Source organism: Pleurodeles waltl, chromosome 7, assembly GCF_031143425.1.
Source record: "Pleurodeles waltl isolate 20211129_DDA chromosome 7, aPleWal1.hap1.20221129, whole genome shotgun sequence".
NCBI classification, from domain to species: domain Eukaryota; kingdom Metazoa; phylum Chordata; class Amphibia; order Caudata; family Salamandridae; genus Pleurodeles; species Pleurodeles waltl.
In genome coordinates, this window is record NC_090446.1 from 1,080,881,753 (window position 1) to 1,080,903,007 (window position 21,255).

Consider the following 21,255-nt stretch of genomic DNA (forward strand, 5'->3'; position numbering starts at 1 on the left):
TGCCTAACTGGCTACAGTAGTGAAGACATTCAGAAAATTATCCTCATATCACACATCAACTGTGTGCCAGGCCCGAATGGGCTACCTCAGGTCCTATTCAAAAAGGACACTAAGCTATGGGCTGACAGACATACCATGCTGTATAGCCATTGTGAGAAAATGGGGCTGATTGCAGAGGCCCCTGAACTTTTTGCCTCCATTTTTCACTTTTTCCTGGTGTTTCCCTGACCCTGATGGTACCCTGGGGACTGGTAACCATCCCAGGGCCTGTGCTCTGTATAAAATAAGTATGCAAATTAGGTTAATTATAATTGGCTATCTCAACCTAATTATAAGTCCCTAGTATATGGTAAGGTATGTAGGTTTAAGGACCCCAGCATAGGTAGTGCTCCCATAGGTGCACTGCTGAGGTGCCCAGGGTCATTTTTCAAAAGCAGGCCTGCCTTGCTGGCGGCTTTTAAATTAAAGTTAAATGCAAATTCAACTTTAGAATTAAAAGTACTTCCAAAGTCTTAAATAACCTTATTTTTACATACATATGCCCCTAGGGTTGGTTGCCAAGTAACTATAAGCAGGGACCTTATAAAAATGGTTTTATAAGTCCTGAGGAGGTAAAATAGCCAAATTTGTTTTTTCCTCACTGTAGTGAATGGCCTCCATAGGCTAAAATGGGGAGACTTTATTTTAATAAACAAAGTACCCTTAAGTGTCAGATACCTCGAGTTTGGTATCAAATTAATTGTTATAATAAATCCCACAGCTTACAATTGTCAGATTTAATACAACTAGTTCAGGTAAATAGTTTTAAAGTCTACCAGAAAAGATTCCAGCTCCGTAGTGCCCTTCTCTGATTGGTCAGCCAGGCTGCCTTGATGAGGTGTGAAGTGGCCTGGGCTGAACACAAAGGATGTGCCTGGGGGAGGAGAACTACCTCACCAGATGGGGAAGCAGGAAGTGGGAAGAACTGCCAAACTGGTCTTCAAAGGCAGGGAAGGACATTTGGAGCAACCCAGCACCTCCCTCATATCCTGAAACCCCAGACAATTAGGTGCCCTCTTGATTAGATTAGGAGAGGGCAGGAGAGGGTGTGTTTAGGATTTGTAGCCACACCAGTGGGTGGGCTCCGCCAGATGTAACCTCCAAAAATCAGTTTCAGCCATGATGGATTTTTGAAGAATGTTGCTTCCTGGGAATGATTTTTGCCATACTTCTCAGGAAGTGGTCATCATAGGGGGAAGGGTCCTGCACCTGATTGCAGAACCAGGACCCCCCTGTTTTTCACCCAGGAGCGAGAATAAATATTGCAGAGCTGCACCCCCTTCTGAGATCCCTACGAGATCCCTACAAGGAAGACCATCAGGAGAAGAAGGACTGCCCTGCTGGACCCCTGGCCTGCACCTGGACACTGCACTCTGAAGGACTGCACCAGTTGCACACTACAAGAAGGACTTTGCCTGGCTTCAATTGGTTCAAGGAGGGACTCCCTGTTTGCTACAGGTGAAAACTTGCTAACCAGAGTCCCGTTTCTCAGATACTGAAGAAACTGACCAGCTGACCACTGTCCAGTGGCCAATTTTGAGTTTGAGCCAGGTGCATTCTGGGAGTGGTAGTCTGCACCATCAAGGAGCAACTCAGAGCTTCCGGAACCTTTGGGTGAGCTGTGGACTCCCAAAGAACCTTAAAAGACTGTCTGGAAGAAAATCCAGAAGTTTGGAGAAAATTGGAGAGTTTTTTGGAAAAAGCTCCATAAAGGGACTCTCCCGCAGCAGCAACTCTAGCCGGCTTGCCTCAACTGTGACCCGGCCTGACTTGCAGGTTCGTCCTGCTGAAGAAAATCTCTGAAAAAGTGATCAAGTCTGAATGTAGAAAGTTGACTGGGACCTCCTGAGCAGTGTATCAGAAGAGGCCTCTGGGGACGTTGGATCAAGATTCGGGTTCGGGCCGGTCGCAGGATTTTCATCTCGAAAAATCGTCTAAGTCCGAAACGCGAAAACTTCAATGAGGACTCCTGCGATGTGTATCCGAGGAAGGGCTCCAGGGAAGTCGGATTGGACTGGCAACTTCATTCTGCTGAAGAAAATCTTTAAGAAAAAACTTAGGGGCATATTTATACTCTGTTTGCGGCGAATGTGCGTCAAAAAATTTGGCACGCATTTGACGCAAACCCTGCACCATATTTAAACTTTGACACCCGCGGATGTCAAAATTCCAACATGTGCGTCATTTTTTGGATGCAGGAAACTGCCTTACGTTAATGACATGCAAGGTAGGTGTTCCCGCCCAAAAAATGACTTTAAGGCCTGTGCACCTTATTTATACTCCTGCGTCATTTTGACGCACAGGAGGGGGCGGGCCTTATAAAACGCTCACAGCCTGATGTGCACTGTTTTTTAACGCCTGGGTGAGGGCAGGCGTTAAGGGACCTGTGGGCTCACGTCCATGGTCTCTGACCATGGGAGGAGTCCAGAGGTGCCCTTCCCTGCCCCCAGGGAGACCACACCTGCCACCCTTGCCCACCCCTGGAGGACACCCATAGATGGGGGAACCCATCCCAGGTAAGTACAGGTAAGTTGAGGTAAGTATTTGTTTTTTTTAAAGTGGCATAGGGGGGCCTAATTTGGGCCCCCCTACATGCCACTGTGCCCAATGGCTATGCCCAGGAGACAGAAGTCCCCTGGGCATGGCCGTTGGGCAAGGGGGCATGACTCCTGTCTTTGCTAAGACAGGAGTCATTTCAATGAGGGTTGTGCGTAAAAAAATGGCGCAAGTGCGGTTTGAGGCATGATTTTTTACTCAAACCTGACTTGCACCATTTTTGGACGCACAGCCCCCATTTTCCCCTACGCCGGCGCTGCCTGGTTTGAGTAATTTTTTTTTACTCTGACCAGTCTGCAGCGCCGGCTAACGTCATTCTTTAAATAAGGCGCCCGCATGGTGCGTAGGAATGGTGTTAGCCTGCACTGGTTTGCGTCAAAAAGTATAAATATGGGCCTAAGTCTGAAGGTAAACTTTTAACAAAGGCCTCCCGCTTGCTGTAGCCGAGCAGGGCTCAATCAAGGTTGGCTTTAAACTGTGATTTTGCCCCATTAGAGGTGCGAACAGATGACCAGATTGGCTCTATTTGTTTCTATGCGCGATAAAACATTAGGGGGGTCATTACGACCCTGGCAGACGGCGGTAATTTGGGGAAAGGTACTGTCAACAGGCTGGCGGTACCTTTTCCCAAACTATGACACTGGTGGTTTGGCGCAAGCCAAACCGCCAATGTACTGCTCCGTCCGCCAGGGTGGTAACAGCTGCTGGGCTGGAGACTTCGGTCTCCAGCCCAGTGGCCGTCACAATCCCACCCTCGGGATTATGACCCCGCCTACCGCCATGGTTTTCGTGGCAATCTTACCACCACAAAAACCATGGCGGTAGGCACTTTCAGTGCCAGGGAACTCCTTCCCTGGCACTGATAGGGGTCTGTTCCGCCCCCCTCCCCCTCCCCCAAATCCTCCCCCAACCTCCCACTCCCGACCCCACCTGACATCCACACACCCACACGCGCACACATACACACTCATACACACATGCATACCCACATCCACCCATGCATGCACACATATATACCCACACCCCACAACACACACAAACATACATTGTAGCACACACGCATTCACAACACACAACATACACATACACTCACATTCATTCATTCACGCACACATTCCACGCAACTCACAACCACATGCACACATACAAAAACAGATACACACCTCCCCGCACACAACACCCCACACACACGCACAACATATCCCCACCCCCCTCTCCTGTCAGAGAACCCGACTTACCTGCTTGCAGGGAGTCCTCTGGCAGGAGACGGGCCACGGAACCGTTGCCAGCAGCAGTGTCCACCAGCAAAACACCGTCAGGCCGTATCATGACTCATGATACAGTAGGCTGTGTTTTGCTGGTGTGGCGCTGCTGCTGGCAGCAGCGCCACCTTAACGCCGTCCGCCGTCCGCCACCATGACTGTCGGCGGAATGCCGCCAGTATTCCATCTACGGTCATAATGCGTTTGGTACCTGGTAGCCACCGCGACGGTATGTTGTATGCCGCCGCCGTGGCAGTAGGCAGCATTTGCCGCCAATTTCATGATGAGGCCCTAATTGTTTAAAAATCAATATCTCTGGTTCATCTTATCCAATTTATTTGTTTCGAAGTCATTTTAAAGATAAAAATATAATCGATTTCTATAAATTGGTGCTGGATTTTTATTGTGATTTATGCTTTACTTATTTACTGTTTTAGTTTAGTTTAGTTTTCAGAATTTGTAAAGCGCATGGCGGCCCGGAGGCATCCCAGCGCTAAAAGTAACGAAACACAAGAAGGAGAGAGAGCCGGTATTAGTTACAGAATAAAAAGGTTTTAAGCTTTTTCCTAAAGAGGCGCTCGGAAGGTTCCAAACGGAGCTCCGTAGGAAGGGTGTTCCAAAGGTGGGAGGCTCTAGTAGAGAAGGAGTTATTACCCCAGGCTCTCTTGAAGCGAGAGACATGTGCATACCTAAGAGAAGAGGAGTGAAGGCTCCTGGAAGGGATGTGCAGGAAAATATGTTTCCTCAGAGAGATGGGACCTTTGTCCTGTAAGGCCCTATGAACAATGCAGAGAGATTTGAACTGGATCCTTTCTCTGACAGGAAGCCAGTGGAGGGTGGAGATAGCCAGTTTAGCGGAGGCGAATTTTGAAGAGTGGGTAAGAAGTCTGGTCGCTGCATTTTGTACTCTTTGCAGCTTCTTTAAAACATAGAGAGGGGAACTAAGGAACAGAGAGTTTCCGTAGTCCAAGCGAGAGAGAATTAGGGATTGAATAAGGATTCTTCTGGCTGTGGGAGGAAGAAGGGTAAGGATCTTTCTAAACATCCGCAAGAGGCCAAAACAGGTAGAAGAGATTTTACTGGCTTGAGAATCCATGGTAAGCTGGGGATCAAGTATCACACCTAAAGTCTTAACTTGGGGTTTAGGAGGAGGAAGAGATTTAAAGGCATCTGAGAGAGATGGAAGAGGGAGAGCGAGGGGGCCGTTACCAAGAATCAGAACTTCCGATTTCCCATCGTTGAACTTGAGTTTGGACTTGGTCATCCAATTGGCAATATCACTCATGCAGCAAGAGAAGTTAGTCACTGGAGAGTCCCCGGAACTGGAAAGAGACACCACTAGCTGGGTGTCATCTGCATAGGTCACCAGAGTCAAATTGTAAGGGGCAATTACTCTCGCTAAAGGTGACAGATAGACATTAAAAAGAGTGGGGCTAAGAGATGAGCCCTGGGGAACTCCGCATGCCAGCGGGTAGAGACCGGAAAAACAAGTACGGTCCAAAACTTGAAATGATCTGTCTTTGAGGAAGGAGGAGAGCCAGGAGAGGGCAGAGCCTCCTACTCCTATATCTGATAATCTTGAACCGAGGAGATCGTGGTCAACAGTATCGAATGCTGCGCTTAAATCAAGCAGTATGATAGCTACATGCGACCCTCGGTCTAAGAGCTGGCGGGCTGACTCAGTTACTGTAAGAAGAGCTGACTCGATGCTGTGCAAGGTTCTAAATCCCATTTGTGTAGAATGAAGAAGTTCATTGCTTTCAAGATAACTGGTGAGTTCAGTGTTGACATGTTTCTCAAGGATTTTCGAGGAAATAGGAAGAAGAGCAACAGGTCTAAAGTTTTCTAGTAAAGTAGGGTCCAGTTTGGGTTTTTTCAAAAGGGGTTTAACAATAGCGTGTTTAAATGACAGGGGAACCGATCCCAAGGAAAGTGAGTTGTTAAGAATTTTGGTGAGAGGAGGGACAATAACACCTGCTACCTGCACGAGAGCAGAGGGAGGAGCGGGGTCTAAGGGAGAGCCAGATTTAATTTTGGACAAAAGATTGGTGGTCATCTCCTCAGTGAGGGGAAGGAGATAAGGGAAGCTCCTATAGGTAAGGAGTTTGTAAAATTATCAATGGGGGAGTGATTCATATATGGAGGAAAACCCGAGTAAATGCTGATGACTTTGTCCTGAAAAAAGGGTGCCAGTCGATCACTGTAGGACACAGAGGCCTCCATCATCGGGGTAGATCGAGAAGGGGTAGTGAGATCTTTAAAGATTTGAAAGATTTCTTTCTGGGGACACAACAAGCGTTCTATTTTTCCACCATAAAAAGTGGACTGGGCCATTTTAATGTTATGGTGGTAAGTTCTAACGGATTGCTTGTATGTCTCTCTGCTGGAGGGACTGTAGCTTTTACGCCACAGTCTCTCAAGTCTTTTACAGTCCTTTTTGAGTTCAAGCAGGTGGGGGGAAAACCAGGGTTTGGGTTTATGAGTTAAGAGGGATACTCTGGTTCTAATGGGTAACACAGCATCCAGAGAGGATGAGATCCATTTATGAAAGGAGTCTGCAGTTCCTGAGGTAGAGGGGTGATAAATTAAATCAGAGGCTAGAAGAGTTTTGCACCACTCTACAGGATCAAGTTTTGACCAGGAACGACTGGAAGAAGTGGTGTTAGGGAGGAGGCCATGAGTGGCATCATACGGAAAAGTGAACGAGAGAAGGAAGTGATCGGTCCAAAGAAGTGGCAAAGGAGAGGCCGTCAGCAGGTTGGTAATATTGCTGAATATGAGATCTAATGTATGACCCTTCTGATGGGTGGGGCCAGATACATACTGAGTTAATTGGAGAGCAGCAAAAGAGGACGTTAATAGTTTAGCCAAAGGGCATTCCAAGTTATCAAGATTAATATTGAAGTCTCCTAAAATAGTGAAATTGGAACGGTTGCAGATGAGGCTAGCTGCAACCTCCGGTAGAGTATCTAGGAAACGTAGCACAGGTCCCGGAGGGCGATAAAGCAAAATACCTGAAAAGGTGAAAGTGGAGGACAAACATAATGAGAACAATAAGATCTCACAATCAGGAATATCCAGGGGTTGAGTAGTGCATTTAATAGTGGTTTTGAAAATAATAGCTATTCCACCACCTCTGGCTGTGGGTCTATCTAGATGGATCATAGCGTACCTGGTGGGCAGGGAACTGCAGATGAGTGAGGCAGAGTCCTCATCAAGCCAGGTTTCGGTAAGAAACAGCACCTCAGGTATGAGATCTTCAAGAAGATTGTGGATATATAAAGAATGAGCAGCAAGGGACCGGCAATTGAGTAGCATCATTCTGGCTAGCGAAGGGAAGGAAATTTTAGCGGACGTGAGGGGCACAGTGGTCCAACCACACCGTGGGCAGGAGGGGCGGGGAGGGAGATGTGACTCATTAGGATGGGAAACACAGAGATCATTGTTTCTGAATGCCAATAATTCTGAGGAGGAATAAACTAACCTCATAGGGGGTGGGAGAAAGGCAGCATCTCCGGGCCCAGAACGCTCCAGGGCGCGGACTGGCGCAGACGGGCTTGCCTTTGGCGTGCCTTCAGCGCGCCAGCGGCGCGTCCGCTGCGCGGCCGGCGCCCCTCTGTCCTTAAATAATGACAAGAGGCAGCCTGAGCCGGCATCGAGGAGAAAGGTAAAAATAAACTAGACCGTTAACCCAAACAAAATGGCGGTCGCAAAATGGCACAAACAGGAAGAGGAGAAAAACAAGGACTACTGAGCATCCGGTAGCCAACTGAACACGGGCTCCGGTGCTCAGACACAGTATGGAGAGTGACAGTTCAATTTTAAAATGCCCCCAAATAAAATAGAAGATTTAAAATTCAATTATTTAAAACGAGTTCCTTTTTAAAAATAATTCCAAACAATTTCAAAATAGATTTCAGGACTAGTTAAGCACACATTTCCTAAGTAAACGATATTTAAAAGATATAGCCTACTTGTGTCTTACTCGGAGCTCGGCGGCGCCACTCTGTCCTTAAATAATGACAAGAGGCAGCCTGAGCCGGCATCGAGGAGAAAGGTAAAAATAAACTAGACCGTTAACCCAATCAAAATGGCGGTCGCAAAATGGCACAAACAGGAAGAGGAGAAAAACAAGGATTACTGAGCATCTGGTAGCCAACTGAACACGGGCTCCGGTGCTCAGACACAGTATGGAGAGTGACAGTTCAATTTTAAAATGCCCCCAAATAAACTAGAAGATTTAAAATTCAATTATTTAAAACGAGTTCCTTTTTAAAAATAATTCCAAACAATTTCAAAATAGATTTCAGGACTAGTTAACCCCTTCGCTGCCAGGCCTTTTCCCCCTCCTGTGCCAGGCCTTTTTTTGCCTATTTGGGGCAGTTCGCACTTAGGCCCTCATAACTTTTTGTCCACATAAGCTAACCAAGCCAAATTTGCGTCCTTTTTTTCCAACATCCTAGGGATTCTAGAGGTACCCAGACTTTGTGGGTTCTCTTGAAGGAGGCCAAGAAATTTGCCAAAATACAGTGAAAATTTCGTTTTTTTTAAAAAAAATGGAAAAAGTGTCTGCAGAAGAAGGCTTGTGGTTTTTCCCCTGAAAATGGCATCAACAAAGGGTTTGCAATGCTAAACTCAGCAGCTTCCCAGCTTTCAGGATCAGGCTGACTTGAATCAGAAAACCCAATTTTTCAACACAATTTTGGCATTTTACTGAGACATACCCCATTTTTGCAATTTTTTGTGCTTTCAGCTTCCTTCCAGTCAGTGACAGAAATGGGCATGAAACCAATGCTGGATCCCAGAAACCTAAACATTTCTGAAAAGTAGACAAAATTCTGAATTCAGCAAGGGGTCATTTGTGTAGATCCTACAAGGGTTTCCTACAGAAAATAACAACTGAAAAAGAAAAATATTGAAATTGAGGTGAAAAAAACATAAATGTTTCTCTACGTTTTACTCTGTAACTTTTCCCTGCAATGTCAGATTATCGAAAGCAATATACCGTTACGTCTGCTGGACTCCTCTGGTTGCGGGGATATATAGGGCCTGTAGGTTCATCAAGAACCCAAGGAACCCAGAGCCAATAAATGAGCTGCACCCTGACGTGCGTTTTCATTCTATACCGGGTATACAGCAATTCATTTGCTGAAATATAAAGAGTAAAAAATTGCTATCAACAAAACCTTTGTATTTCCAAAAAGGGCACAAGATAAGGTGTTGAGGAGCAGTGGTTATTTGCACATATCTGAATTCCAGGGTGACCAAACTAGCATGTGAATTACAGGGCATTTCTCAAATAGATGTTTTTTTTACACACTCTCCTATATTTGGAAGGAAAAAATGTAGAGAAAGACAAGGGGCAATAACACTTGTTTTGCTAATCTATGTTCCCCCAAGTCTCCCGATAAAAATGATACCTCACTTGTGTGGGTAGGCCTAGCGCCCGCGACACAGGAAACACCTCAAAGCGCCATGTGGACACATCCAAATTTTTGGAAGAAAACAGAGGTGTTTTTTGCGAAGTGCCTACCTGTAGATTTTGGCCTCTAGCTCAGCCGGCACCTAGGGAAACCTACCAAACCTTTGCATTTCTAAAAACTAGAGACCTAGGGGAATCCAAGGAGGGGTGACTTGCGGGGCTCGGACCAGGTTCTGTTACCCAGAATCCTTTGCAAACCTCAAAATTTGGCTAAAAAAACACATGTTCCTCACATTTCTGTGGCAGAAAGTTCTGGAATCTGAGAGGAGCCACAAATTTCCTTCCACCCAGCGTTCCCCCAAGTCTCCCGATAAAAATGATACCTCACTTGCGTGGGTAGGCCTAGCGCCCGCGACAGGAAACGCCCCAAAGCGCAACGTGGGCACATCCAAAATTTTGGAAGAAAACAGAGGTGTTTTTTGTGAAGTGCCTACCTGTAGATTTTGGCCTCTAGCTCAGCCGGCACCTAGGGAAATCTACCAAACCTGTGCATTTCTGAAAACTAGAGACCTAGGGGAATCCAAGGAGGGGTGACTTGCGGGGCTCGAACCAGGTTCTGTTACCCAGAATCCTTTGCAAACCTCAAAATTTGGCTAAAAAAACACATGTTCCTCACATTTCTGTGGCAGAAAGTTCTGGAATCTGAGAGGAGCCACAAATTTCCTTCCACCCAGCGTTCCACCAAGTCTCCCGATAAAAATGATACCTCACTTGCGTGGGAAGGCCTAGCGCCGGTGACAGGAAACACCCCAAAGCGCAACGTGGACACGTCCAAAATTTTGGAAGAAAACAGAGGTGTTTTTTGCGAAGTGCCTACCTGTAGATTTTGGCCTCTAGCTCAGCCGGCACCTAGGGAAACCTACCAAACCTGTGCATTTCTGAAAACTAGAGACCTAGGGGAATCCAAGATGGGGTGACTTGCGGGGCTCGGACCAGGTTCTGTTACCCAGAATCCTTTGCAAACCTCAAAATTTGGGTAAATAAACACATGTTCCTCACATTTCTGTGGCAGAAAGTTCTGGAATCTGAGAGGAGCCACAAATTTACTTCCACCCAGCGTTCCCCCAAGTCTCCCGATAAAAATGATACCTCACTTGCGTGGGTAGGCCTAGCGCCGGCGACAGGAAACACCCCAAAGCGCAACGTGGACACGTCTAAAATTTTGGAAGAAAACAGAGGTGTTTTTTGCGAAGTGCCTACCTGTAGATTTTGGCCTCTAGCTCAGCTGGCACCTAGGAAAACCTACCACACCTGTGCATTTCTGAAAACTAGAGACCTAGGGGAATCCACGATGGGGTGACTTGCGGGGCTCGGACCAGGTTCTGTTACCCAGAATCCTTTGCAAACCTCAAAATTTGGCTAAAAAAACACATGTTCCTCACATTTCTGTGGCAGAAAGTTCTGGAATCTGAGAGGAGCCACAAATTTCCTTCCACCCAGCGTTCCCCCAAGTCTCCTGATAAAAATGATACCTCACTTGCGTGGGTAGGCCTAGCGCCCGCGACAGGAAACGCCCCAAAGCGCAACGTGGACACATCCAAAATTTTGGAAGAAAACAGAGGTGTTTTTTGCGAAGTGCCTACCTGTAGATTTTGGCCTCTAGCTCAGCCGGCACCTAGGGAAACCTACCAAACCTGTGCATTTCTGAAAACTAGAGACCTAGGGGAATCCAAGGAGGGGTGACTTGCGGGGCTCGGACCAGGTTCTGTTACCCAGAATCCTTTGCAAACCTCAAAAATTGGCTAAAAAAACACATGTTCCTCACATTTCTGTGGCAGAAAGTTCTGGAATCTGAGAGGAGCCGCAAATTTCCTTCCACCCAGCGTTCCCCCAAGTCTCCCGATAAAAATGATACCTCACTTGCGTGGGTAGGCCTAGCGCCGGCGACAGGAAACACCCCAAAGCGCAACGTGGACACGTCTAAAATTTTGGAAGAAAACAGAGGTGTTTTTTGCGAAGTGCCTACCTGTAGATTTTGGCCTCTAGCTCAGCCGGCACGTAGGGAAAACCTACCAAACCTGTGCATTTCTGAAAACTAGAGACCTAGGGGAATCCAAGATGGGGTGACTTGCGGGGCTCGGACCAGGTTCTGTTATCCAGAATCCTTTGCAAACCTCAAAATTTGGGTAAATAAACACATGTTCCTCACATTTCTGTGGCAGAAAGTTTTTGAATCTGAGAGGTGCCACAAATTTCCTTCCACCCAGCGTTCCCCCAAGTCTCCCGATAAAAATGATACCTCACTTGCGTGGATAGGCCTAGCGCCGGCGACAGGAAACACCCCAAAGCGCAACGTGGACACGTCCAAAATATTGGAGGAAAACAGAGGTGTTTTTTGCGAAGTGCTTACCTGTAGATTTTGGCCTCTAGCTCAGCCGGCACCTAGGGAAACCTACCAAACCTGTGCATTTCTGAAATCTAGAGACCTAGGGGAATCCAAGATGGGGTGACTTGCGGGGCTCGGACCAAGTTCTGTTACCCAGAATCCTTTGCAAACCTCAAAATTTGGCTAAAAAAACACATGTTCCTCACATTTCTGTGGCAGAAAGTTCTGGAATCTGAGAGGAGCCACAAATTTCCTTCCACCCAGCGTTCCCCCAAGTCTCCCGATAAAAATGATACCTCACTTGCGTGGGTAGGCCTAGCGCCCGCGACAGGAAACGCCCCAAAGCGCAACGTGGACACATCCAAAAGTTTGGAAGAAAACAGAGGTGTTTTTTGCGAAGTGCCTACCTGTAGATTTTGGCCTCTGGCTCAGCCGGCACCTAGGGAAACCTACCAAACCTGTGCATTACTGAAAACTAGAGACCTAGGGGAATCCAAGGAGGGGTGACTTGTGGGGCTCGGACCAGGTTCTGTTACCCAGAATCCTTTGCAAACCTCAAAATTTGGCTAAAAAAACACATGTTCCTCACATTTCTGTGGCAGAAAGTTCTGGAATCTGAGAGGAGCCACAACTTTCCTTCCACCCAGCGTTCCCCCAAGTCTCCCGATAAAAATGATACCTCACTTGCGTGGGTAGGCCTAGCGCCGGCGACAGGAAACACCCCAAAGCGCAACATGGACACGTCCAAAATTTTGGAGGAAAACAGAGGTGTTTTTTGCGAAGTGCCTACCTGTAGATTTTGGCCTCTTGCTCAGCCGGCACCTAGGGAAACCTACCAAACCTGTGCATTTCTGAAAACTAGAGACCTAGGGGAATCCAAGATGGGGTGACTTGCGGGGCTCGGACCAGGTTCTGTTACCCAGAATCCTTTGCAAACCTCAAAATTTGGCTAAAAAAACACATGTTCCTCACATTTCTGTGGCAGAAAGTTCTGGAATCGGAGAGGAGCCACAAATTTCCTTCCACCCAGCGTTCCCCCAAGTCTCCCGATAAAAATGATACCTCACTTGCGTGGGTAGGCCTAGCGCCGGTGACAGGAAACACCCCAAAGCGCAACGTGGACACATCCAAAATTTTGGAAGAAAACAGAGGTGTTTTTTGCGAAGTGCCTACATGTAGATTTTGGCCTCTAGCTCAGCCGGCACCTAGGGAAACCTACCAAACCTGTGCATTTCTGAAAACTAGAGACCTAGGGGAATCCAAGGAGGGGTGACTTGCGGGGCTCGGACCAGGTTCTGTTACCCAGAATCCTTTGCAAACCTCAAAATTTGGCTCAAAAAACACATGTTCCTCACATTTCTGTGGCAGAAAGTTCTGGAATCTGAGAGGAGCCACAAATTTCCTTCAACCCAGCGTTCCCCCAAGTCTCTCGATAAAAATGATACCTCACTTGCGTGGGTAGGCCTAGCGCCCGCAACAGGAAACACCCCAAAACGCAACATGGACACATCCCATTTTTTGAAAGAAAACAGTGCCTACCTGTGGATTTTGGCCTGTAGCTCAGCCGGCACCTAGGGAAACCTACCAAACCTGTGCATTTCTGAAAACTAGAGACCTAGGGGAATCCAAGGAGGGGTGACTTGCGGGGCTCGGACCAGGTTCTGTTACCCAGAATCCTTTGCAAACCTCAAAATGTGGCTAAAAAAACACATGTTCCTCACATTTCAGTGGCAGAAAGTTCTGGAATCTGAGAGGAGCCACAAATTTCCTTCCACCCAGCGTTCCCCTAAGTCTCTCAATAAAAATGGTACCTCACTTCTGTGGGTAGGCCTAGAACATATTTTTTCACAGAAAACAGAGGTGTTTTTTGCAAAGTGCCTACCTGTGGAGTTTGGCCTCTAGCTCACCCGGCCCCGGGAGGGGGGGGCAGAAATGCCCTAAAATAAATTTGCCCCCCCAGCCCCCACCCCCCCGGGAGTGACCCTTGCCTACGGGGTCGATCCCCCTGAGTGACATTGGCGCCAAAAAACAAATCCCAGGTGCCTAGTGGTTTCTGCCCCCTTGGGGGCAGATTGACCTAAAATCGGCCAATCTGCCCCCAGTGGGGCAGAAATAGCCTAAATACAATTTGCCCCCCAGGGGAGCGACCCTTGCCTGATGGGTCGCTCCCCATCTCTAAAAAAAGAAACAGCAAAAAAAAAAACACAACAAAAAAATTTGCCCTGGTGCCCTGAGGGTTTTGCCCCCCCTTGGGGGCAGTTCGGCCTAATAATAGGCCGATCTGCCCCCCGTGGGGGTCAGAAATGCCCTAAAATAAATTTGCCCCCCCCAGCCCCCACCCCCCCCGGGAGCGACCCTTGCCTACGGGGTCGATCCCCCTGAGTGACATTGGCGCCAAAAAACAAATCCCAGGTGCCTAGTGGTTTCTGCCCCCTTGGGGGCAGATTGACCTAAAATCGGCCAATCTGCCCCCAGTGGGGCAGAAATAGCCTAAATACAATTTGCCCCCCAGGGGAGCGACCCTTGCCTGATGGGTCACTCCCCATCTCTAAAAAAAGAAACAGCAAAAAAAAAAACACAACAAAAACATTTGCCCTGGTGCCCTGAGGGTTTTGCCCCCCCTTGGGGGCAGTTCGGCCTAATAATAGGCCGATCTGCCCCCCGTGGGGGTCAGAAATGGGCTAAAATAAATTTGCCCCCCCCAGCCCCTCCCCCCCGGGAGCGACCCTTGCCTACGGGGTCGCTCCCCCTGAGTGACATTGGCGCCAAAAAACAAATCCCAGGTGCCTAGTGGTTTCTGCCCCCTTGGGGGCAGATTGACCTAAAATCAGCCAATCTGCCCCCAAGGGGGGCAGAAATGGCCAAATACAATTTGCCCCCCAGGGGAGCGACCCTTGCCTGATGGGTCACTCCCCATCTCGAAAAAAACAAACAAACAAAAAAAAAAACACAACAAAAAAATGTGCCCTGGTGCCCTGAGGGTTCTGCCCCCCCTGGGGGCAGTTCGGCCTAATAATAGGCCAGAAATGGCCTAAAATAAATTTGCCCCCCCAGCCCCCGCCCCCCCCGGGAGCGACCCTTGCCTACGGGGTCGCTCCCCCTGCCTGACATTGGCGCCAAAAAACAAATCCCAGGTGCCTAGTTTTTTCTGCCCTCTTGGGGGCAGATTGACCTAAAATCGGCCAATCTGCCCCCAAGGGGGGCAGAAATGGCCTAAATACAATTTGCCCCCCAGGGGAGCGACCCTTGCCTGATGGGTCGCTGCCCATCTCGAAAAAAAAAAAAAAAAAAAACACAACAAAAACATTTGCCCTGGTGCCTAGAGGGTTCTGCCCCCCCCCCCCCCCTGGGGGCAGTTCGGCCTAATAATAGGCCGATCTGCCCCCCGGGGGTTCAGAAATGGGCTAAAATAAATTTGCCCCCCCAGCCCCTCCCCCCCGGGAGCGACCCTTGCCTACGGGGTCGCTCCCCCTGCGTGACATTGGCGCCAAAAAACAAATCCCAGGTGCCTAGTGGTTTCTGCCCCCTTGGGGGCAGATTGACCTAAAATCGGCCAATCTGCCCCCAAGGGGGGCAGAAATGGCGTAAATACAATTTGCCCCCCAGGGGAGCGACCCTTGCCTGATGGGTCGCTCCCCATCTCGAAAAAAACAAACAAAAAAAAAACACAACAAAAAAATTTGCCCTGGTGCCCTGAGGGTTCTGCCCCCGCCTGGGGGCAGTTCGGCCCAATAATAGGCCTATCTGCCCCCAGGGGGGGCAGAAATGGCCTAAAATAAATTAGCCCCCCCAGCCCCCACCCCCCACCCCCTCCGGGAGCGACCCTTGCCTACAGGGTCGCTACCCCTGCGTGACATTGGCGCCAAAAAACAAATCCCCGGTGCCTAGTGGTTTCTGCCCCCTTGGGGGCAGTTTGACCTAAAAATGGCCAATCTGCCCCCAGGGGGGCAGAAATGGTCTAAATACAATTTGCCCCCCAGGGGAGCGACCCTTGCCTGATGGGTCGCTCCCCATCTCGAAAAAAACAAACAAAAAAAAAAAAAACACAACAAAAAAATTTGCCCTGGTGCCCTGAGGGTTCTGCCCCCGCCTGGGGGCAGTTCGGCCCAATAATAGGCCGATCTGCCCCCAGGGGGGGCAGAAATGGCCTAAAATATATTAGCCCCCCCAGCCCCCACCCCCCCCGGGAGCGACCCTTGCCTACAGGGTCGCTACCCCTGCGTGACATTGGCGCCAAAAAACAAATCCCCGGTGCCTAGTGGTTTCTGCCCCCTTGGGGGCAGATTGACCTAAAAATGGCCAATCTGCCCCCAGGGGGGCAGAAATGGTCTAAATACAATTTGCCCCCCAGGGGAGCGACCCTTGCCTGATGGGTCGCTCCCCATCTCGAAAAAAACAAACAAACAAAAAAAAAAAACACAACAAAAAAAATTGCCCTGGTGCCCTGAGGGTTCTGCCCCCCCCCCCGGGGGGCAGTTCGGCCCAATAATAGGCCGATCTGCCCCCAGGGGGGGCAGAAATGGCCTAAAATAAATTTGCCCCCCCCAGCCCCCAACCCCCCCCGGGAGCGACCCTTGCCTATGGGGTCGCTCCCCCTGCGTGACATTGGCGCCAAAAAACAAATCCCCGGTGCCTAGTGGTTTCTGCCCCCTTGGGGGCAGATTGACCTAAAATTGGCCAATCTGCCCCCAGGGGGGCAGAAATGGTCTAAATACAATTTGCCCCCCAGGGGAGCGACCCTTGCCTGATGGGTCGCTCCCCATCTCTAAAAAAAGAAACAGCAAAAAAAAAAAAAAAACACACAAAAAAAAATTGCCCTGGCGCCTAGAGGGTTCTGCCCCCCCCCTGGGGGCAGTTCGGCCTAATAATAGGCCGATCTGCCCCCAGGGGGGGCAGAAATGGCCTAAAATAAATTTGCCCCCCCCCAGCCTCCACCCCCCCCCCCGGGAGCGACCCTTGCCTACGGGGTCGCTTCCCCTGCGTGACATTGGCACCACAAAACAAATCCCCGGTGCCTGGTGGTTTCTGCCCCCTTGGGGGCAGATTGACCTAAAATCGGCCAATCTGGCCCCAGGGGGGCAGAAATGGTCTAAATACAATTTGCCCCCCAGGTGAGCGACCCTTGCCTGATGGGTCGCTCCCCATCTCTAAAAAAAGAAACAGCAAAAAAAAAAAAAAATAATAATACATTTGTCCTGGCGCCTAGAGGTTTCTGCCCCCCCTGGGGGCAGATCGGACTAATATTAGGCCGATCTGCCCCCAGGGGGGGCAGAAATGGCCTAAAATAAATTGCCCTCCCCCCCAGGGAGCGACCCTTGCCTGCTTCCAGCGCGACGAGGGAGGCCCCTGTGACTAATCAGCGCGCGCGCGCGCGCTGACGTCACAGGGGGGGGTGGGGGGGGTCGGGGTGGAAGGGGAAGGTCTTCCCCTTCCATCCCCGACATGGGGGGGGAGGGGGGGTGCACGGGGGCGCGCTAGCGCGCCCCCAAGTTCCCCTGTGCCATGGACGAGATGATCTCGTCCAAGGCATAGAAGTGGTTAAGCACACATTTCCTAAGTAAACGATATTTAAAAGATATAGCCTACTTGTGTCTTACTCGGAGCTCGGCCGGCGCCCCTCTGTCCTTAAATAATGACAAGAGGCAGCCTGAGCCGGCATCGAGGGGAAAGGTAAAAATAAACTAGACCGTTAACCCAAACAAAATGGCGGTCGCAAAATGGCACAAACAGGAAGAGGAGAAAAACAAGGACTACTGAGCATCCGGTAGCCAACTGAACACGGGCTCCGGTGCTCAGACACAGTATGGAGAGTGACAGTTCAATTTTAAAATGCCCCCAAATAAAATAGAAGATTTAAAATTCTATTATTTAAAACGAGTATTTATTGAGACCTAAGTGAACCTAAGTGGAGGTTAGTGGCCTATTGCCAAGTGTGGGTAATTACCTGCCCTTACCAATAATACACTTTCCAACATTTATGGTGCACAGTGGGGGGATCCAGTACTTGTGTTTTGCTGCAGGGCCATAAAATCCTAGCTATTACTTATACTGAATAGTGGATTCTGCGCAAGAGGTCAATGAATCAAAGCCACATAGGATTGAGGGGATGTCATCAATGAGGAATGTAATCATCAACAATAATCAATATAATAAAAAATCTTGAACCTCAAACAATAACCACAATGTATTTCCCTAGATTAACAATGCAAATGTCACAAAAATAACTCTCAAACACAAGTGGTAAGCATATAGAATTAATAGTGATTGATTAGAACGTCTAATATGTCTGAGTTTAATCAAAACAACCAAGCAAATAATCTCCAAAATAATAACACTGATCAGCAATACCAAAATCTGTAATAATGGCAATGTATGCATTAGTACAAACATTCAAAGAATGTCAATATAAATCTTGAGCATTCGATGTTAATACCCTCACTAACCACAAATTAGCATCAGCATGTTGGGCTTCATGTAAAAAGAATTTAGAAACATCAATTTAAGAAAATCTCTCTAACTCCGGTTATTAAACAAAACATTATTAATGTGTAGCAATCAAATTATAAGTTGCAGCTGGTACCTGCAAAGCAAAAGAGACACATAGAACATTACAGTTTTTATACTTTACCCCAACAATAACAACATATAGACTACTTCAGGAAGGGGACACCATCAGGTAAGTCTTCAGAAGAATCAGGCCCAACAACAGCTAAACCCACACTGCTAATACGACTCAGACCATCAGCAGGAACTCTGTCATCAAACCCTCAGGTATCTATCATGAAGTCTAAAGTCTAACATCTGACTAAAGGTTGTTATAGTAATCTTCAAAAAGCTTATGATTGGTCTGTTCATGGGGTGGTTACGTTTCAGCCAATAATAATTCTAATTGATAACCTAAAATGCAACAACTTCACATTAACCAGGACATATTCTCAACAGTAACTTTTCCTCTTCTGTCTCGTCTGTAGCTCCATTGTTCCATCTCGTCTAAACTTCTCGTCTCAGGAAGAAACTTCCTTACTTCTTACATTCACTTCCATCCTCGAGGAAGAAACCACGTATTAGTAACATTCTCAAACAATAGAACATTCAACTTATTCAATAATTCAGTTAAACATGGCCTTGTAAGACATAATGCAGCAACCCACTAGGGGTAGCTGTGGGCACATCTATGAAACCATCAAGTACACTTTTATATAAGTATTGAACTATGAAAAATAACCACAACATTTAGTTAGAATTTTGCTCACTTAGGAACAGAAATAAACTGTGGCGACCATTTTCAAAAGTCTCCCATTTTTATATGTTAATTCACTATGTAATTAGTATACCAAAATCATTAATAAATATGTTAGAAAATGTCACACTCTCATAGTTAAAAGTCACACTACAGTTGTTAAATACGTTAAAAAGCCTCTAAATTGACCTAGAGCAAAAGGTTTTTTTGATTTTTCAAATTTGGACTAATGTTTTAATTACTTCATTTTAGATTTTTCTAAATTGTTCTGATCAATTGGTGCCAAAGTATTTTTTTTTAAGAGACACAATTTTTTTTAATTTTTTTTTATTTATATGATTTTATTGTAAACACTGCAATACAGTACAAAACCAGGTGCGATCGAGATCCCGGCATCTGTGAAAAATTGTTCATCATAAGGAGAACAGGTAAGACAATAGAGTATTGTCAGTCGTGGTTTGAAAACATGTTGTATTGATCAGATCAGACGGGAAAGAAGGAAGGGGGATTAAGAAAAGATATAGGTAGAGATAAGAGATAGAGAGTAAACAAAGTATTGCGTCATCGGGCACTCTGGGTATAAGCGAGAGAGGATAAGGAGAATAAGCAAATGAGCAAACTAGTCGAGTAGCGAGGACTTGAATGCAGGGTCATCTGGTTCCCTAGGGATAGGGGGTGGGCTTCTCGCTGTGTCGATATCTAGATTGGGAACAGGTCATAGGGCGCCTGCACCGTAGGGTGTCCGGCCGGACGTCTTTGCCTTGGAGGTCGCAACGCCAAGACAATATTATGCCCTAGAGCTGTTTATTGTCAAGGTAGTTGCACAGTCAGGATAGTGGGACTTAGAACTCATGTCTTCGCTCGGCCAGCTCAAGCTTAGTACTAAGTGTCCTTCTAATGGCTCGGAAAGAGAAATCTGTGAAAAAGGTCTGCTTGAGAAGATAGGAGGGACCAGTATCTAGTCTCTGGTGAAATTAAGAAAGAGAAAAAGAAAGAAGAGGAAAAGAAAAGAAAAGTAAAAAAAGTAGGGGCTAGTGAGGAAATAAAGAGGGAGAAAAGAGAGGGAAGAGGGAATAGGGAAGGGAGGGGGAGAAGAAGGGGATAAAGATGGGGTAGAGGGGGAGAGATGGTTTCGGGTGAATTACTATCTTCCCACTGTAAGGAAGGGAGCCCACACATGATTGAATATTTGGGCTTGGTCTTGCAGGTTATAGATGGTTCTTTCGTGCGTGGCCATGTGGGTCATGGCTAGAATCCATTCTTCCGGGGTGGAGGGGCACCTGACCGCCAATGTCGGAGTATGAAGATTTTTGCGGTGGCTAATGCAGTGTGTAGCAGTCTTTTGTGTGGTCTAGAGAGGTCTGGGAGGGAGGTCGTGGCTTGTAAGAGTATGGGGGGGGAGTGGTGATGGAAGTAACATAGATTCTGCCAGGGTGGAACTCACAGCGTCACAGAGTGGTCGGACTGTTGGGCAGTCGGTTAAGATATGTGTTAAGTCACAGGATGTCTCTGGGCATCGCCAGCACTTCGCATGCTGGAGAAGCCCTGTCCTGTGTAGTTTCGCTGGGGACCAGTGCCAGTCGTGCAAGACCTTAAAGAGGCAGAACTTTAAACGTGCCTCCTGGGTACCTCTGTCCAAGGCTTCTAGGATGTCTTCCCAGTCATCTGGGTCTAGGGTCTGTTGCAATCAGATTTGCCATTGTAAACGTAGCTTGTCTGAGAGAGGCTGGGACTAGAGCTGTCGGATGATTAGGTCATAAAGACCTGCCATAACTCCCTTATGTTGCCCACACTGCTGCAACTATGCCACTATTGGTGAGGACTGGGCCCCACATCAGATAGTATCGGTCCCCTGGGAGATACAGTGCTTGAGTTGTAAGTATCTCTACTCTTCACTCGGCTGGAGATCAAATTCCTCTCGCAGCCTGGGGAAGGATTTGAGTGTGTGGTGTTCCAGGACCTGAGAAAGAGTGAGGATGCAGGCCCTCCTCCACTGCGGCCAATTGAGCACTTAATCTCCTATCCGATTACAAGTCCGCTGTTGCGCCACAGAGGCGCCTGAGCGTGGGTAAGGGGATGGACCCCAAGTAGTCGGTGGGTCCTTCGCCAGGCTGCCCTGTTTGCCTTTAAAATAGGATTCACTGAGTTGGAGGATGGAAGGTCATCACGGTAAGGTCCCCCGAGTCCCTCATTCGCAGATAACAGCTGCCTTTCCACTGCAATCCACCGAGGCGGGTCTGCCACTATGGACAATGGATGGGACAGCTCTAATGCTAATGAGTAGTGCTCCACCGATGGAAGCCCCTTGTCCCCGTGGGAGCGACGGGTAGGAGCTTGGCAGGTGATAGTC